The sequence below is a fragment of the Anas acuta genome, chromosome Z (genome assembly GCF_963932015.1).
Source record: "Anas acuta chromosome Z, bAnaAcu1.1, whole genome shotgun sequence".
NCBI lineage: Eukaryota > Metazoa > Chordata > Aves > Anseriformes > Anatidae > Anas > Anas acuta.
In genome coordinates, this window is record NC_089017.1 from 64,985,312 (window position 1) to 65,001,148 (window position 15,837).

At 37.7% G+C, this 15,837-nt stretch overlaps 1 protein-coding gene across 4 annotated transcripts in view; it reads left to right on the forward strand.

The window, feature by feature from the left end:
• LINGO2 (leucine rich repeat and Ig domain containing 2) overlaps positions 1-15,837 on the forward strand; it is a 565,290-nt gene that overhangs the window by 168,036 nt on the left and 381,417 nt on the right. Inside the window, exon 1 of one of the 4 annotated variants that reach the window (XM_068667147.1) lies at positions 8,046-8,161. The exons of the other annotated variants lie outside the window; for them this stretch is intronic. The gene's annotated coding sequence lies outside the window, so the exon portion shown is untranslated. Of the gene's footprint in view, positions 1-8,045; positions 8,162-15,837 lie in introns of those variants that run through there. 4 annotated transcript variants of the gene reach the window in all.

Here is a 15,837-nt window from a genome sequence, read left to right on the forward strand (position 1 = left end):
TAATGGAGGTCTAGTAAAGGAAGAGCTTTGCTTCAATCCCGTGCAATCAGATTATGGTCTGATTTCATTTTTCTCTGTTAAATTAGATGGCCTGAGTGCTGTAAAAGCTGCAGGGAAATGGATATGCTGCCTACCAATTTCTACAAACGAAGAGTTATGTCAAGTAACACACCCCACCCTTGGCTTCCCATTTGACTCCCTCTTTAAACTTTTCTTTCAACAGACAAGTTGAAAAACAAACAAACAAACAAACAAAAACACAAAACAAACAGATTTCAATATAGAGAAGATTGGATCCTGTTCCTGTATTCCAACACATACTAACATAATTGTTTTATCTGATTGTCACGTTATCTGACAATATTATATATGGCAATTATATATGGCTGTAGGTGTAGAGGGTAAGAAGGGAAAGGGGTATAATATGAACAACACTTCCATTGTATTTTCTCATTAACATTATATTTTTTACTTTTAAAAAAATTTATATCATCTCCTGTATTTAGGCAGGGGGTTACTTCAAGTTTTATTAAGGTCTGTGTTGCAAATGGAGTCTGTGGAAATACAGTGCCTTAAAATTATACATAATTATGAGAATAACCACAGCATACCATGACTTCAACAGTGATGAACTGTGCTCTGCAGTCAAGGTCCACTTCCTGTTAATTGCCACTCAGAGCTATTCTCATCCCATATTTAAAGGCAATCATCTATCCACAACCACATCTGTGAATCTGATTACAAACTCACTGTAGGAGTTTCACTGGTTCTGTAATACCCCTTTGTGGCAAACCTCTGCCTGTGGTAATAGCTAACACTGCTGTGGCCTAAGCTAGATGTAGAATTTTATACACCAACAAAACGTACTGCTGTGTTTGGGCTTATCTTTCCAAATGAGGTAATCCTTTACCTGACAAGATCACGAATGAATTTTGCTGCCTTCAGTACGGATTCAGATTATTGCTTCTTTTGTGAGGGTCACAATAGGGCCAGTACTGAAGGATCAGTATTAGCAGCAGGGCCTGGCCTGATACAGCACAGTTTGTAACCTTTCACTGAGATTTATTAGCTCTCCATCTGTTTGTTCATGTAGTATTTGTTTATCCAGGCATTTTAAAGTCGTCTGTATTTCAGGGCATTCAATATCCTAGTGATAGCCTGGACAGAACTATTATCAGTATTCTAGCCCTCTGTTGTTATTTACTGTTAATTAGGATAGACTTACAGACTGTTGAACAAGAATTTAGAAGAGTTTGTTGTAGTGTTGGCTTATTCTTCTCCTTCATTTGATAAATGTTTACTGTCATGGCTCAATAAGGTATGAGCTGCAGTCTGTTAATTTTGGCAGTTTGTATTTGTTGAGAATGCTTGGCTTACCCTACCAAATGTCCACCTAACTTCACTTAATTTATTTACTTTCACTAATCTTTTACATGATTCTGTGATCAACAATGTGGCCATTATTAATACTGATTGGATGCATAGTTGAATTCAAAACATTATATTACATAGAAGAGAGAAAGAGTCTGATTTAGGCTTCCCCCCCCCCAGATTATCTTCTCAGATACAAAGATAGCAATGGATGAGTTGTGTCAATGGAAATAAATAAATGTTGGCATAATCATACTGACATTATTGTACAAACTTCACTCCTGATGAGCTTTTTACGTATATACAGATCTCTAAATACTCTCAGTCTGGTGCAGAGATATTTACATGTGAGTCCTCACTTTAAAAAAGTACATGAAATAAATGGAGATGAAGAACGCAGTGACTTTTCTGTACAGGTACACCATTTTGATTAACTCCATTGTCAATAACAATTTGCATTAAAGTGTGGTATTTGGGCTTAGCAATGTTCCTGTGTAAGTTGCAAATGTAAATATAAATATTTATATAATCATCTGAGAGGCAAAAATATGTTAATTTGAAGAGTTGTGCTTATACAGCCCAGCACCTTGTTATGGTTGCTGCAGGTGCCTGCAGACAAACATGCTTTCAGTGATCTTTGAACAGTAACCAGTTGTATCAGCTCTTTATTGTTTTACTGAATTATTTCATTCAACATACCATCCTTAGACTTTTCACTCCTTGACTATGTGAGAAAACCTAAACTGGGTGTTGATTATAAAGGTTTAAAATTTATGGTTGATAACAGTAGTTTATTTTCTAAAATGCCATTCTGCACAACTTTAAGCTGTTGAAACCAGATGCAGTTCATTCCAGGGTGTGGGTCGTTAGTTTAAATGTGGATTAGACAAAATTGGCTGAATCCAATGGTAGGCATGAAACAAGGGAATTAAAGCCCTGACTCATCTGAAAATAACCTTGTGGTAGATTACTAATGTTACCATTTTTTATAAGTATAATTGTATGGGAAAGACAGCAGAAAGTGATCATCATTTTTGACCAAGCCACTGATGGATTTGAGACAGTTTAATAATTGCAGCAGTTTACTAAATTTTTGCAACCAAAATGATGCAAACCAAAATCATATTCAGTGTAAGGAACAGAATGTCTAAAAACGTGACAAAAACATCCTCTGCCCATATAAATTTACTGCATTCATAAAATAAAGATTTCATATTTCACGTTCAGTATTCTTTGAAGTTCTGGTTAATACCAAAAATATACCAGCCAAATAATTACAGAGAGTTCTGTTTGAACAGACCTCTCAACTGTCAATTTTAATGTACTGAAATATAATACTGGAAGTGGAGCTGAGCTTGTCAGACATGCTTTCAGCGATCATAAGCTAGACACACAAAAAAGCACATAGAGATAGAAGAACTGCTTAGACTAGATGGGAATCAAAAATTCTACTCTCGAGAAAAGCACAAAAAAATAGTAGTTTCTTCAGGCCTTGAAAGTTCAGCTAGGTACTTTTCTTGAGATTTCTGAGATTCCTGAGAAGGAATACTGTATAACTGAAACACGAGAGGAAAAAAAGCAAAACAAGAATTCTCACTATTGCTTCTGTCTACTAGGATAAATTGAGGCTATCAAAAATTAGCATATCTTGTTGATAAAGATTGATGCCTATCTCACTCATCTGTATCAAGCTTGAGGTTCATGTTTTTTTGCCAGTTAGTTTGGACAGGTCTAATCTCTTTCTTGCAGAAGAACTCATTAACAAGAAGAACCTTGGCTCTGAGCTTCATTATAGTGACGCTGTAGTCCAAATCTTGCTTTCCAGTGATCAAGTACAAATACAAGTACAATTGAGTATAAATAAGGTAGGGTTTATTTATTATTTTATTTTTCAGTGTTAGGAAATACTCTATGACAAATCCTTATAGCAGACTTTAGGAACAAGGAAAACCTCTTGCACCTTAGCGGAGAATAGTGTGTACTGATAGTCTAGAGAATATGTAATGAAATTTAACTACAGAACAGTTTAAGAAAGCTTATTGAAAAATCAAATGTTACTGCAAGAGTGTGGAGGTACTTGAATAGATTTTCTGGGTGAAGTAGTTCAGCCAGGTGAGTAAGGTATCAGGAGAACTGATTTGGATTAAGGTAGTGGGGTTGACTGGGTGACTCTCTGAGGTCCCTTTGAAATGAAGTTTTCTCTGAGTCATGCCGAAGTTAAAAGTTTTTATCCCCATCAAGAGGAAGATCTCAACTGGAGTAATTCTGCCATGATATGGAAGAAGTTATTTTATTTCTAGAAGCTGATTTGCTGTACTTCTCTCGTAAAGAGGAGGGTGAGATGTATCCTTGTGTGTATGTGGATATTGCAACTATAGTAATGTAAATGGAGAAACCTTTCAGGCATGGCCAGGAGATTTGGATTGTCTCATTTTTTTCTGCTGAAGTTCAAAAGCAAATACAACATCCACTTTTGGAAACCCCTCTGGTATTGCTAAGATCAAAAAGCTTATGGACATGATGATTGAAAGCATAATAAAAATAAATACACAGTAATCATTCTCTGAAACAAAACTGATAGTGATGAGAGAGCGAGGCACTCCCTTTATTTATCGTTAAACTTTTTCTTGTGTAATGCACTACAGAATATTATTTGTAGAGAAGATATGTTATGATAATGTAAGTTGCTTGAGAGTTTTTAATAGAATTCTTTATTGTTGTATTTTCTGAAATTAAGTGCAGATCGAATTTTCTTAGTAGTTGTCTTCTGTACGTAGTATACACCAGTCTAAATAAAGACAAGATAGCATCTGCCATTGTATTAGGCACACCAGTGTTTTCACTGACTTAATGAGATTAGTGTGAGCAGAAAAAAACAGTTAGTTTTCTGGATTTCCTGGTGGCTTCAGAGCTACATGCACCTATAATTCTTTCACTCTAAAAAAGTACTCCAAGAATATCAAGATAAGCCCCAGAATACTCTGGTGAGGCACACTAGAAATATTTTGTGCATTTTGTAAATGGAAAAAGAGAGCAGCTGCATACCTGAAAATACAGAAATTAAATTTTCTGAGTTGTTCTGTTGTTGCATTATCATTAGAGATTTCCTTGGCATTCCAACTGATTATATGCTGTATCGTTTTTATTGGTAAAAGTGAAACAGGTTGCAGCCCTTTCCCTTCAAAACTGGGAAGTCTGGGAAGATGTGCACAAAGTCTTTCAGAGCCAGCTGTGCATGTTTTTTGTGTGTGGCCATCTTCTACCCAGGAGGTTTCTTCTGGAGTCATCATCTACTTGCTTGTTCCCAACATCTCAAATTTCAGGGCCTTACTATGCAAGCCAACACATGAAAGGCCTCATAGTTGAGGTTATCTCTGTACCTACTAAATAAATATTCCCTCTACAGCCTCTAGGTAGCATGTAGCCACACCAAATGGCTCTCCAGGCCAGTCCTGCATTGAAGCTTGCATGAAGCAGGAACAATTAAGTCATGCTGGATCTGAGCTTGTCCCAGTAAGGAGGGCTTAAATGGTTGACACTGACTGACTTAGCCCAGACTGGATATTTTGTGAAGATACTAAAATGTCCTTGTACCATAAACTTCGGGCTGCTCTCTATAACCCTGCTTAGCCAGATTTTTCAATTACTTCCTAGTTATCCTGGTTAGTAGTGTTGGCTACAGTGTGCCAGGAACACTGGTGCTGCAGAATCTTAGGAAAGAAAGGAAAACAAAATATAATATGCTCTCACCCCTTAAGCACTGAATATCTCCTTTTCTTCTCTTCTCAAAAGGGATACTGTAGAAATCAAATAAAGACTACAGAGAAGGGAAAAAAAAAAAAAAAAAAGAGAGAGAGAGTTTAGGGATGTGAAACATTGTTATTATAAAGACATTAAACAGATAGATATTCATGAGCCTAGAAGAAAGTAATGAATGAGATATAACATAAATATGCCAACCTGAATGTCACAAAGATGAAGAGGATTATTACTTTCTGTTTCTCATAACACAGAAAGAAAGAAGTGTGGATGTTGTTTTCTAACCAGGGTTATAGAATGAATGAAAGGTGTTTTCCTGAAGTTGTGGAAGTCATAGGCGAAGGATCTTGCAAAAGCTAAAAAATGTGCCAAAGGATGATTTCACAGTTTAGCAAAAAGTCTAAAAATCTATTAAATGAAAGGATCCAATTATTAGCTTAAAGGCAAGGTTTCCCTAAACTATAGATTTATGCAATCTGAAAGGATGCAGAGAGCATTATAGCCATGTGCTTGCTTTTACTCCCTTTACGTCAACCATTGTACAATGTCAGAATGATACTGAGCTCATATGGACTGTCTAATATACTGAATATTTTTCATCATCTTTAATTCTAAATATTTTATGACATTTTCAATTCTATGTTTATTCTTTTGCAGTTCTTCAAGTCTTAAATAAATCTATGTATGTTATTATTTTACATCTAAAACTAAGTTAGCTGCTTTCAGTAGAGGATAGCAACTTGAGACCTTTGAATTATGCCTCTAGACTGTAATAAGTGTGTTGGTACAAATGGGACATCAGAAGAACTGATGTGGCAAGAAAAAAAAAGAAAAATCTAATATAATAATATCTTGAATAGAACAGGACTAATATTCCTTCATGAAATTACTGAACAAAATATTGAAAGGATTAGGGTCTTTTAACCATCACTAGTTTGTATAGGCATATTTTGTCTTAAATTCCTTTTTTCTAAGATGGCAGAAGGAAGATTTGCTACCATTTATCTCTTCAACTAATAATTTCAAATTTCTAAAGCATCATATAATTTTTCTGTCTCTGACTTCTGTACATGTTATCAATGCAAAATAATGTTAAAATAATTAAGAAAGTTAAAATAATTAAGAAATGCTTTACTAAGTTGGTTTTCCTAGGTTGGTTTTGTTCATTTTTTTTTTCCTTTTATGAGAAAGTACATTACATTTTCTTCTACTAGAAAATAATCAGTTTGCAGCTGTTTTGTTTTTTTTTTTCCACTCAGTTTGTTACTGTGTTGAACGTCCATTTTCTAACAATGTACAAGTAAACATTGAAGAGAAACGAGGTAGATGAAGCTGCTGAAAACCATTCAAGAGATAGCTGTGCAAGGGACTTCTCTGTGTCTCTAAAATATAGCGTGTATCACTATATTTTAGTGTGAACCCCTTGACAAAAGGTAGACTTGCTCTCTTTTGAAAGTGCTTGCTCATCTATATTCACAATGAATAACCACACTGGCAAAGGAGAGTTGAAGTTAATTTCCTAGCTTCCTTCCAACTGACAAAAATAGTCCGGGTAACAGGAGATTTGTGATGGTCCTGTTGCACATAGATATACTCAGTCTGGATGATAATACACATTTCTTCCTTTCCCTTAACAGTAACATATATAGTCCTATCATCATTTCGTCCTGGTTTCCTGTTCATGCTCCCTTTGGACAGGCACAAGAAGTTTACTTGGACGTTTTTTGAAGGAAAATCTGAAGGACAAAGAGCACCAGATAGCCATGGTGCTTTGTACATTATACTGGCAGTCAAAGGGGGTGGTTGCACTGCACTGTCCTGCAGTGTGCAGGCACTGAAGCAATTAATCTTTGCGCTGAGGATGCCTCTGTGCCAGCGCCAGTCAAGTCAGGTAATACCTGCCCGCTCACCTGCGGACAGAAGGAAGGGCCCCCTGGCACCAGACACAACCTGGCACTTGCACCAGGCCGAGCGTGACTTCAGAAGCCAACAGCAGCTTGGGGCTTGGGGACATGCTGTCAAGTGAGGGGAGATTGTTGAGGAAGGAAGGAGAGATTCAGGATCTTGATTCATGCGTATTTTTGAGGGCTGATGTATCTTATCTGCAGAGACTGGTCGAGGTTAGGTAACAGTGAAATAAACATAAAAGAATATGACAGTTTTTACAGTTTTTTGTTTGCTTTTTGGGCCCCAGGTATGCATGCTCTTTTTTTTTTTTTTTTTTCCTAAATCTTCAAACACGCTTGGAGTTTTTAAGGGTGTTAACATTTTGTGTCGGCATTTATAGACTACCCTCTGAAGTGAACCCCCAGTCAGGGGCACCCTTTGATTCACATTGGGAATCCCTTTGATCACATGGGAATGTCAGAACACACCAAATGGATTCATTACAGCTAAACCAAAGCCAAAAACACCAGTTTGAGTACACAGCTAGCATACTCTAAACAGTAACATGCATTCAGTCCATGCACACACTCTAGAGCTAGACCAAAACATAGCTGCAGGTCTTCAGACCCAAAAGTTTTGCCCCACAAGCCTGTTCCTGTTACATTGCACTGCTTGCTAATGTAGATACAGAATTTATGCTGAAAAACTAATAATTGTCAGCGTGTCCAGTACAGGCAGACAGACAAGCTGTTCCAAAGTTATTTTTTAGCCCTACCACTTTTCCCCCAGTTTTGCATATTTAAAGTACTTTAAGACCCTGACCTAAACATCATATTGCAATGAAGGCACTGTATTTTTTCCCATGATTATCTTATTTCTGCTTCTTGCCTTGCAATATCTTACATGGCTTTCTTTTTTTAAGTTTCTGTTTAATGAAAAAAAAAAAAAAAAGCAATTCTGAAGGACTAAGAATACTTGATAGTAGAGCTCTTACAGTAAGTTTTTATTTGTACATCTGCTCCATTACTAGGTAGGATGAGAGCTGGGTGGCTGACAGTCTTCCCAGAAAACACATCCTGCTTCAGCCAGCAGTTCCTGGGTTTGCGGTGGGAGTTGCTCAGTAAAACTGTCTGCCTTCTGACAGGTAAGAATTGGTTTAGATTACATTAGGCTAATTTAGGTGATCGTAATGGTTGGTATGAATCAGTTTTGTGGCTCACATGCTGCCAGAATCTCAAAAGAGCAGCCAGACGTTTGAGGGTTTGCACCTGGATTTAACACCTTCCTCAGCCATGTATCTGTCATCAATCTGCATCTGTCCTTTTGAATAGCTTCCAGTTTCCAGGGTGATCCATCCCTCAAATGCTGTTCTATGTCTTACTAAACAGTTTTCTCGTTTCATCATGAGGCAGTTTGTTTAAAGTCATCAGTTGCTACAAAAAGTCATATACATACATATATATTCTAATACTATAATTTATTCTTCAGTTCACTACAGATGTGATTTGGATCTTTCATCTACACAGGTCTGTTGTGAATAAAAGACAAATGCTGTAATGAGTGAAAATATTTATGATACAGAATATTAAACATATCCTTTACCTTCCTACTGTGAGGAAGAGACAGTGTAAGATGAGTATCATCAAGAATTAGATTCAATTTGCCCTTCTCATTGCTCTTCTTTGGAGAATCCCTGTAATTTTTAGATATTGATCAGTCTTCACATATCTCTATAAGTTAGACAAATACATTATTAGTATTTCATTTTAGCAGCCCAGAATGGAAAACATTAAGTTCTATGTATAGTATAAAGATTTATTGATTTTTTTTTTTCTCTCTCTAAAATGAACAAGATAGTGGGCCAGGAGAAGAATTAAAAGTTTTGATTCAGTTTGCATGAGATATGATACAGTTTTGTATTATTTTGCTGTTTTCAGGTTTTAGTTCGAGTTTTTGTTTGTTTGTTTGTTTGCTTTTGCAGACATAACTGCAAAAACAGGACATATCTGAAATGTTCTGCCAAGGTTCATGCTTATTGCTGGAAAAATGTTTCTGGTTTGTTACAAACTAGCAATACTTTGTCTGTAAGCAGTCTGGTCTTGGCTGGCCCTCCACTGAATGTGGCTCTGTAGACATGGAAATGAGCTGCACTTCTGTCATCCGTTCACCTCTGTTTGGATACCCTCTAAAGCATATTTCAAACTGCCATTCTGTGCCCAGATTGGTTGCAACCCAAGCTAGGTTGCATTAACTGCCTAGAGACTGTTGGAGAGCAGGGATTTTTATTACTTGGTGGACAAATAAATGCTGGCAAAGCTGCTTTGTTGCTTCTTAGATATACAGTTAAGCACTTTCCACACATTTGTTTGCAGAAGCTTAGTCACTCAATATGTTAATGCATTTCCACAGCGTGTCAACGAATCTATAGATCTTATTCATTATATTTGGAATATTTCGTTGCAAAAGAGCCAGATGGAAGAAGATTAAATGTATCAGCATTGAATTGGAGAAGGTTGGAAGGAACTCAGTGCCTGACTGCTGTTTTGTTACTGACAAGTGTCCTTAATTCTGTTTAAAAATGTTTCTGAAATATTATCCTTGAGGTTTTTGTCACAATTTGAGGTTCAGCTTAGGGTTTTCCTTATTGTGGTCTCTCTCTACTTCTAGATATCATTTTTGCTTAAAAAGCTTCAAGTGCTCAGGTTCCATGAACCTACATGTAATCATGTATTACACTGTTTATGTGTTTATGGCGTCCTCCCCCCCCCCCCCCCCGTCCCCCCCCCCTCCCCCTCCAGTGTATTTAGCAATGAACCACTTCTGTCAAAAACTGTACTAGTTCTGGTACAGTAGTCCACATTTTAACATTCATTTGTTGCCATTACAATCTTTCTTAGACTTCTTTCACTTTGCATATAAATGATATGCTCGTCCTTTTCGGTGTATACTCATTACTTATATTTCTGTCGTACAGAATTAAAAATTGCAGTCTCTTTGTTGTCACTGTGACTCTGTTTGCTGATGCCCCCAGTGGCAGGAATTTGAACATCTTTTCTGTACTAGGCTGAAGGTGTTTTCAAATTCTCCTCGGTTCTTTTGCCCATTCTCTTGTCACTTTTAGAGGAGCGGGATCTTGGGTTATTTTCCTTTAAATCTCATGCTACACTCCAGTAAAGCATGCACTTATAGCTTGCATGTAAGTGTATATACATGCTTATAACTAAGCACATGCTTAATATACTTGCTGCATTTGGAAGATCAGAATCATTGATCTGGTTAGTTTCTAAAATGACCTTTATTTAACATTTGGTGGTTCAGAACTGAAATTGCCACTGCTCTTTGTAGACACCAAATTAACAGTGACTTGGTTTACTATAAACTTGATGGGTAGAAACATAAAATAGTACAAATAATGTGGTGGATTATATATTTTATGAAAAGTGAAGCTAGGATGCTGTAAATGGAGGGTGGATGCACCCTGTTAACTTATCAAATGCATGAGAAAAACCCTGTTACTGATTGTAGTCTTACTGTTTTCTAAGTTGCCGTTAAATACTGCATTAGACCAAGTATTAGAAATGAATATACAAATTTGTGCAGTTGATATTAAAACTGAATTTTTACATTCACACAGATAGTATTTTTCTAATGTTTTCATATTGAAAATGTATTTTTCTAATCTCTTACTCTTTGAATAATAATAATTGGATTGCCAATATTATAATTTGTTGGAGCACTTAGCCAGGATTTAGTTCACAGCATGTGTAGTAGACATTAATCAGTTCATGATCAGTTACAAGGCAGAGCATAAAAGAACCCATTATAAACGTCACCTAAGAAAGAAAACCATGCTCCAACTTCATACTAGAAAATATAATGTTTAAATTCAATCAAAATAGACAAATCTTGTACATTTTTAGACTTGGAGGTCTCACTTCGAAGAAGGATAATCAGAGTGCAAAACCACTTCATATTTGTCTGAACAGTTCCTAGCCTGGGGTCAATATGCTAGTACCTACTGTATGCAAGTATGGCAAATACAGTGATAAACTCTATGACAAATTGCAACAGGTCACACTGAGAACAGGTCTCATTGATCCTTCTGTAATTTCATTTCTGTGGTACTAAACACGTTGTTTTGGCTTTGTGTTAAGGATTGGTGTGTACAGTGTTGCAACAATTTGGCATTTTGCCTGGAGTTATGATCTATATTACTGCTGTTCCTGTCAGAAAGATACTAATCTGGTCTTGTGAGGTGATTCTGCTGCGGGGGTCATACCAACACTGAAGCAGAGGTGCAATTCAATTCATGACCTCCCTCCCAAATTCCTCTTAGGTTGCAGATAGCCTGCTATAACTCCTGACCTCACTCATTGCCTTTGAAGGAACAGATGGCCCAATATTGACAGCTTTGTCTTCTGTTTTAATAACAGATAAGCTGTAATGTAGAAAGAATTTTGGTTAATTCTCGTGAAGGAAAAAAAATAAGTTCTTGAGCTGTGGAGATGCAGAAGAAAAACATAAGGTGAGAAAATGAACATAATTCTTGTTAGCTTTCTCTCACATCCACAAAATTCATTTTTCTGTGATAGTTAAAAGCAACAACTTATCAAGCCAACCACCTTCTGATTACTGTCTTTCAGAGGAGGACCTGAGTTAATTCTGTACAGAATTAGGGCTGGCAATTTTTACAGCCCTCTACTTCTCAGTATGCCTTGGGCAGCTGCCTTTGACACTGTTGCTCCTTTAATTCTGATCAGAGCAGCCTCGCAAGCACAGCAGCCAACTCTCTCAGCACATTTGGGTGCAGCATGTAGGCTTGTGGAGAGCTCAAAAGTAATCCCTTAATCAACCTGTCGTAGTTATTCTCCTTACCCCTGAACCTTGTCCCTTGTCCCTTAAGCACAGCCCTGAGGCCTTGTGGATGAAGACTGAAGCAGCGATCATTCTCTGTTTAGCCTGATGGGGATGGCGCGCTCTTGCCCTTGCAGGATCACAGAATCACAGAGTCACAGTTTGGTTGGAAGGGACCTTTAAAAGATCCTTTAGTTCCAGCCTCCCTCCTGTCATGGGTAGGGGACACCACCCAGTAGCTCCATCCAGCTTGGCCTTAAACAATTCTCAGGGACGGGACTTCCACAGCTTGCAGTTCCTTCCCATGCCTCATTGCCCTTATAGTGAAGAATTTCTTCCCCATGTCTAGTATAAACCTACTCTCTTTTAGTTTAAAACCATTACCCCTTGACCTGTCATTATACTTCCTGATTGAATCCCTCCCTATCTTCCTGTGGAGCCCCTTTAAGTACTGGAAGGCTGCAAAGTTCTTCACAGAGCCTTCTGTAGGCTAAACAACACATCTCTCTCAGCCTATCTTCACAAGAGGGGTACTCCAGCCCCCTGCCAATCTTTGTAGTTCTCCTCTGGACCTGCTCTAACAGTCTCTGTCTTTCTTTTGCTGGGATCTCCAGAGCTGAATGCAGTACTCCAGGTGGTGCTTCATGAAAGGGTAGTAGAGAGAGAGAATCTCCTTCCTCAACTTACACTTCTGATGCAGCCTGAGATGTGGTTGACACATTGCAGGCTCATATTCACTTTTTCATCTACCCCAAAGATTTTGCCCTAAAGCTCCGCCAGCTCCCCAAGCACCCTGACCTTTCAGAGTTTTTACCCCTGGGATTCTGCTTTGTCCCTGAGTAAGACAAAATCTGCTTACTTGAAGCCCCATGTCAGTGCTCTGCTACTGACCTCCCTCTCTTTCTCAGAGATCTTGCACTCTTCATTTCATGATCACTGCAATCTCAGCTGCTAGTGACTTTAATCTGGACAGTTCATACTTGTTAATGGACAGTAGACTCAGTTGTGTGTCATGCTGGTTGGCCCACCCAGCAACCTATACCAGGCAGTTATCCTCAAGCTCCTAGACAGCTTTTTTGTCCCACCATACTGCCTCAAACAGGAGATGACAGGGTGGTAAAACACCTAGGGACAACCAGTGTCAGTGACTGCAGAAACTTTCTCACGTTGTTGAACCTGAGGGGTTGGTCATCTCCCACTTCCTGACATGTGGTGAGGTTGGTAACACTCTCCTTACCACAGTGTCACTGCTGTCACTGTTCTTTCTTCTGAACCTGACCTCCAGCTCTCACCTGACTTCTTGCATGTCCCACAGAGGGGCCCTGTGTATCTACATTGTACCATCACACTGAGAAACACTCCCTCTTCCCTGTCCATCTATACTTAAGGGTTTTTACCTGCCCTCTGCTCACCCCAGTCATGCAAGCTGTTCCACCACACTTTAGTCACTGAAGTTTTGTGGCTGCATGTCAAACTCTAGTTCCTCCTGCTTGTTTCCTCCTGCTTGTTTCCCTACTTGCAGTTGGTGCACATACCATGGGCTGGGAGCCTTACCACTCTGTGATACTCGTCCAAAGGTGTCTTTTGCTCCATTGCCCTGCACTCTTTGCTTTCCACCTCTTCTCTACAACCTCTTCACCAGGCTCAGTTGTCCTCTCCTGAATTTTTTTTTTTTTTTTGATTCAAGATTTTCGTCACTGAGGTTTATCTTTATACAAAAATGATACATCCATATTAGCAACACAAGGACAGATTTGGGTTTTATACAGTTTTCTCCATCTTACTGGAGACTGCTGGAGAAGTTGTTCCCTTCCTGCAATATTGCTTATGGCTTCTGAAGTCATGATCACCATCACACTGAGAAACAGACAACAGCCTTGAGGGTCTCAACCTATCATTGCTACGTGAATTTTCTGATAGGTTCTGTAGTTGGCTGTATTTCTAATCTCCTGTCTGGTAGTTTGTTTTCACAGTTTAACTTTATTTATTTATTTATTTATTATTTTACCTTTCTGCCAAAATAGAACATTTATACTTCCAAGTTCTTATACAGAATTTGTGTGAATAAGTTTAAGCTCATATGTATTGTCATAACAGTTTTATAATTTAAATTGTGGTCATTGCCATCACGTTCTCATTTTTTTTTTCCATATATACAGTTATGCACAAAGCTTCCCTATATAGAAGCCCTCATGAACAGAATTAATGCTCAATTTGCAGCCAAGCTGGGGACTAAAGTATTATTACTAAATCTTTAATCCTGGAGACTCTAATAAGTATGAATTTTAGAGTTTTCATTTTGAAGTGACATTTACAGAAGTCCAGTGTTGATTTTGTCACTAAAAAAAATTCCAATTTCTTGGGATGTCAGACTATTTGTTAGCTAAATCCCCAGCCTTCGTCAGAGAATGTCAATAGAAAACAATCTAGTCAACTAGCTGTCCCTACAAAATATGCAGTTTCTGCATGCTTTTGTTTTAGATGAGACATTTCAGAAAATCTTGAACATTGCAGTCAGGTAGATATTCTCACTAGGTAGTTAGATAAAAGCTATATCAAAATGACTATATCAAAAACTGTGCAGCCCTATTTTTTTTTTTTTTTTTTTGGGGGGGGGGGGGGGAACAGGGGCATTAATGGAATGTGAAATATCTTCTGATTTTTGTGGAAGTTTGAGCTGTTTTACAGACAGTCCCAAACTTCAATTTCCTTCTGAATTTGATGTTACTGTTGCAGTAAAGAGTTTGGAGGAAAGATTTCTGTCTTCCATTTTAGATTTTACTTGTAATTTCTTTAGTAAATTCAGGAAAGTTCTTTGTTGTTAGATCACTGATGCTACAGATTATACTTAAAAAGATGCTGAAATCAACTTATGTAACTGCAGCTGAACAACTGCTACCAAGTGATAGTATTTTTGTTTTTGTTTTTGTTTGTTTGTTTGTTTGTTTGTTTTTCCAGCAAAGAATGGACTTTTGTGAGTTTACGTGTTTGAGCTCAACCTCCATACAGTCTCGCTATCATGCAGAAACTTTCACTTATGTTCATGCATGCTCATAGTAACATACAACATCTGTTTACAAGCTGTTCATGACCTGAAAATGCTAAGCAGTCATAAGATGAAATAAGAGGATGGTGTGTTTCTTGCCAATGTGAATATGATGAAGGCTCAATGTTGTAAGAGAGAAATGAAAATGTCTGGAGCTTCCTGCAGGGTTGTGGATTCTTTCACTATGTAAGCAGAATAAGGTGTACAAAGTAGTTCAAATACAGTTCTGTTATCAATTGAAAAAAATAGCTAGAATTATTTCCAGTTCTAATAGCATGCTGCTCGTTGTCGATTGCTTCATGAATGCAGTAGGGTATTTCAGACAATAAATTGCTCCCACAATCTTTGCTATAAGTATTCCTTCAGGTATCCTGCACTGAAACATGTTTTTATGGCCCCATAGATGACACAATATATTTCTGTTACTTGGCTGGATGAATCCAGCAGCTCCATGAATCATGCTCGCCATGTGAATTATGAATTGATAACTTGCCTTCTGCAGTATTTGCTGAAAAGGGCAGTCATTCCTGTTGATAATGATTCCTGTGTGCCAGTAGAAATCTGCAGAAAGTGAATGCAGATAGTATAAAAACAATGGGTATTTTAAAAAAGGACCGAATAATAATTTGAATAACTGAATATTTTTAGACTTTGCTCCATGCTTCTCTGTGGAATGAGAGGTTATTTATTTATTTAATCTCAGAAGAATGGTGAGGAACCATTTATGTAATGTCTGGCAGTGTTGTAATCGCTAATGCTATTATTTTTCATCACTGTGTTTGACAGGTTAGCCAAGTTCTTGAAAATAAATTTAGTTCTTCTTTTGTACAAGCTGTTGTAAACCATGATACGGTCATCTTTTTCTGTGCCTTCCTTTCTATTCTTTTGCACTAGATATATCCAGGTATATCCAGGTGCCC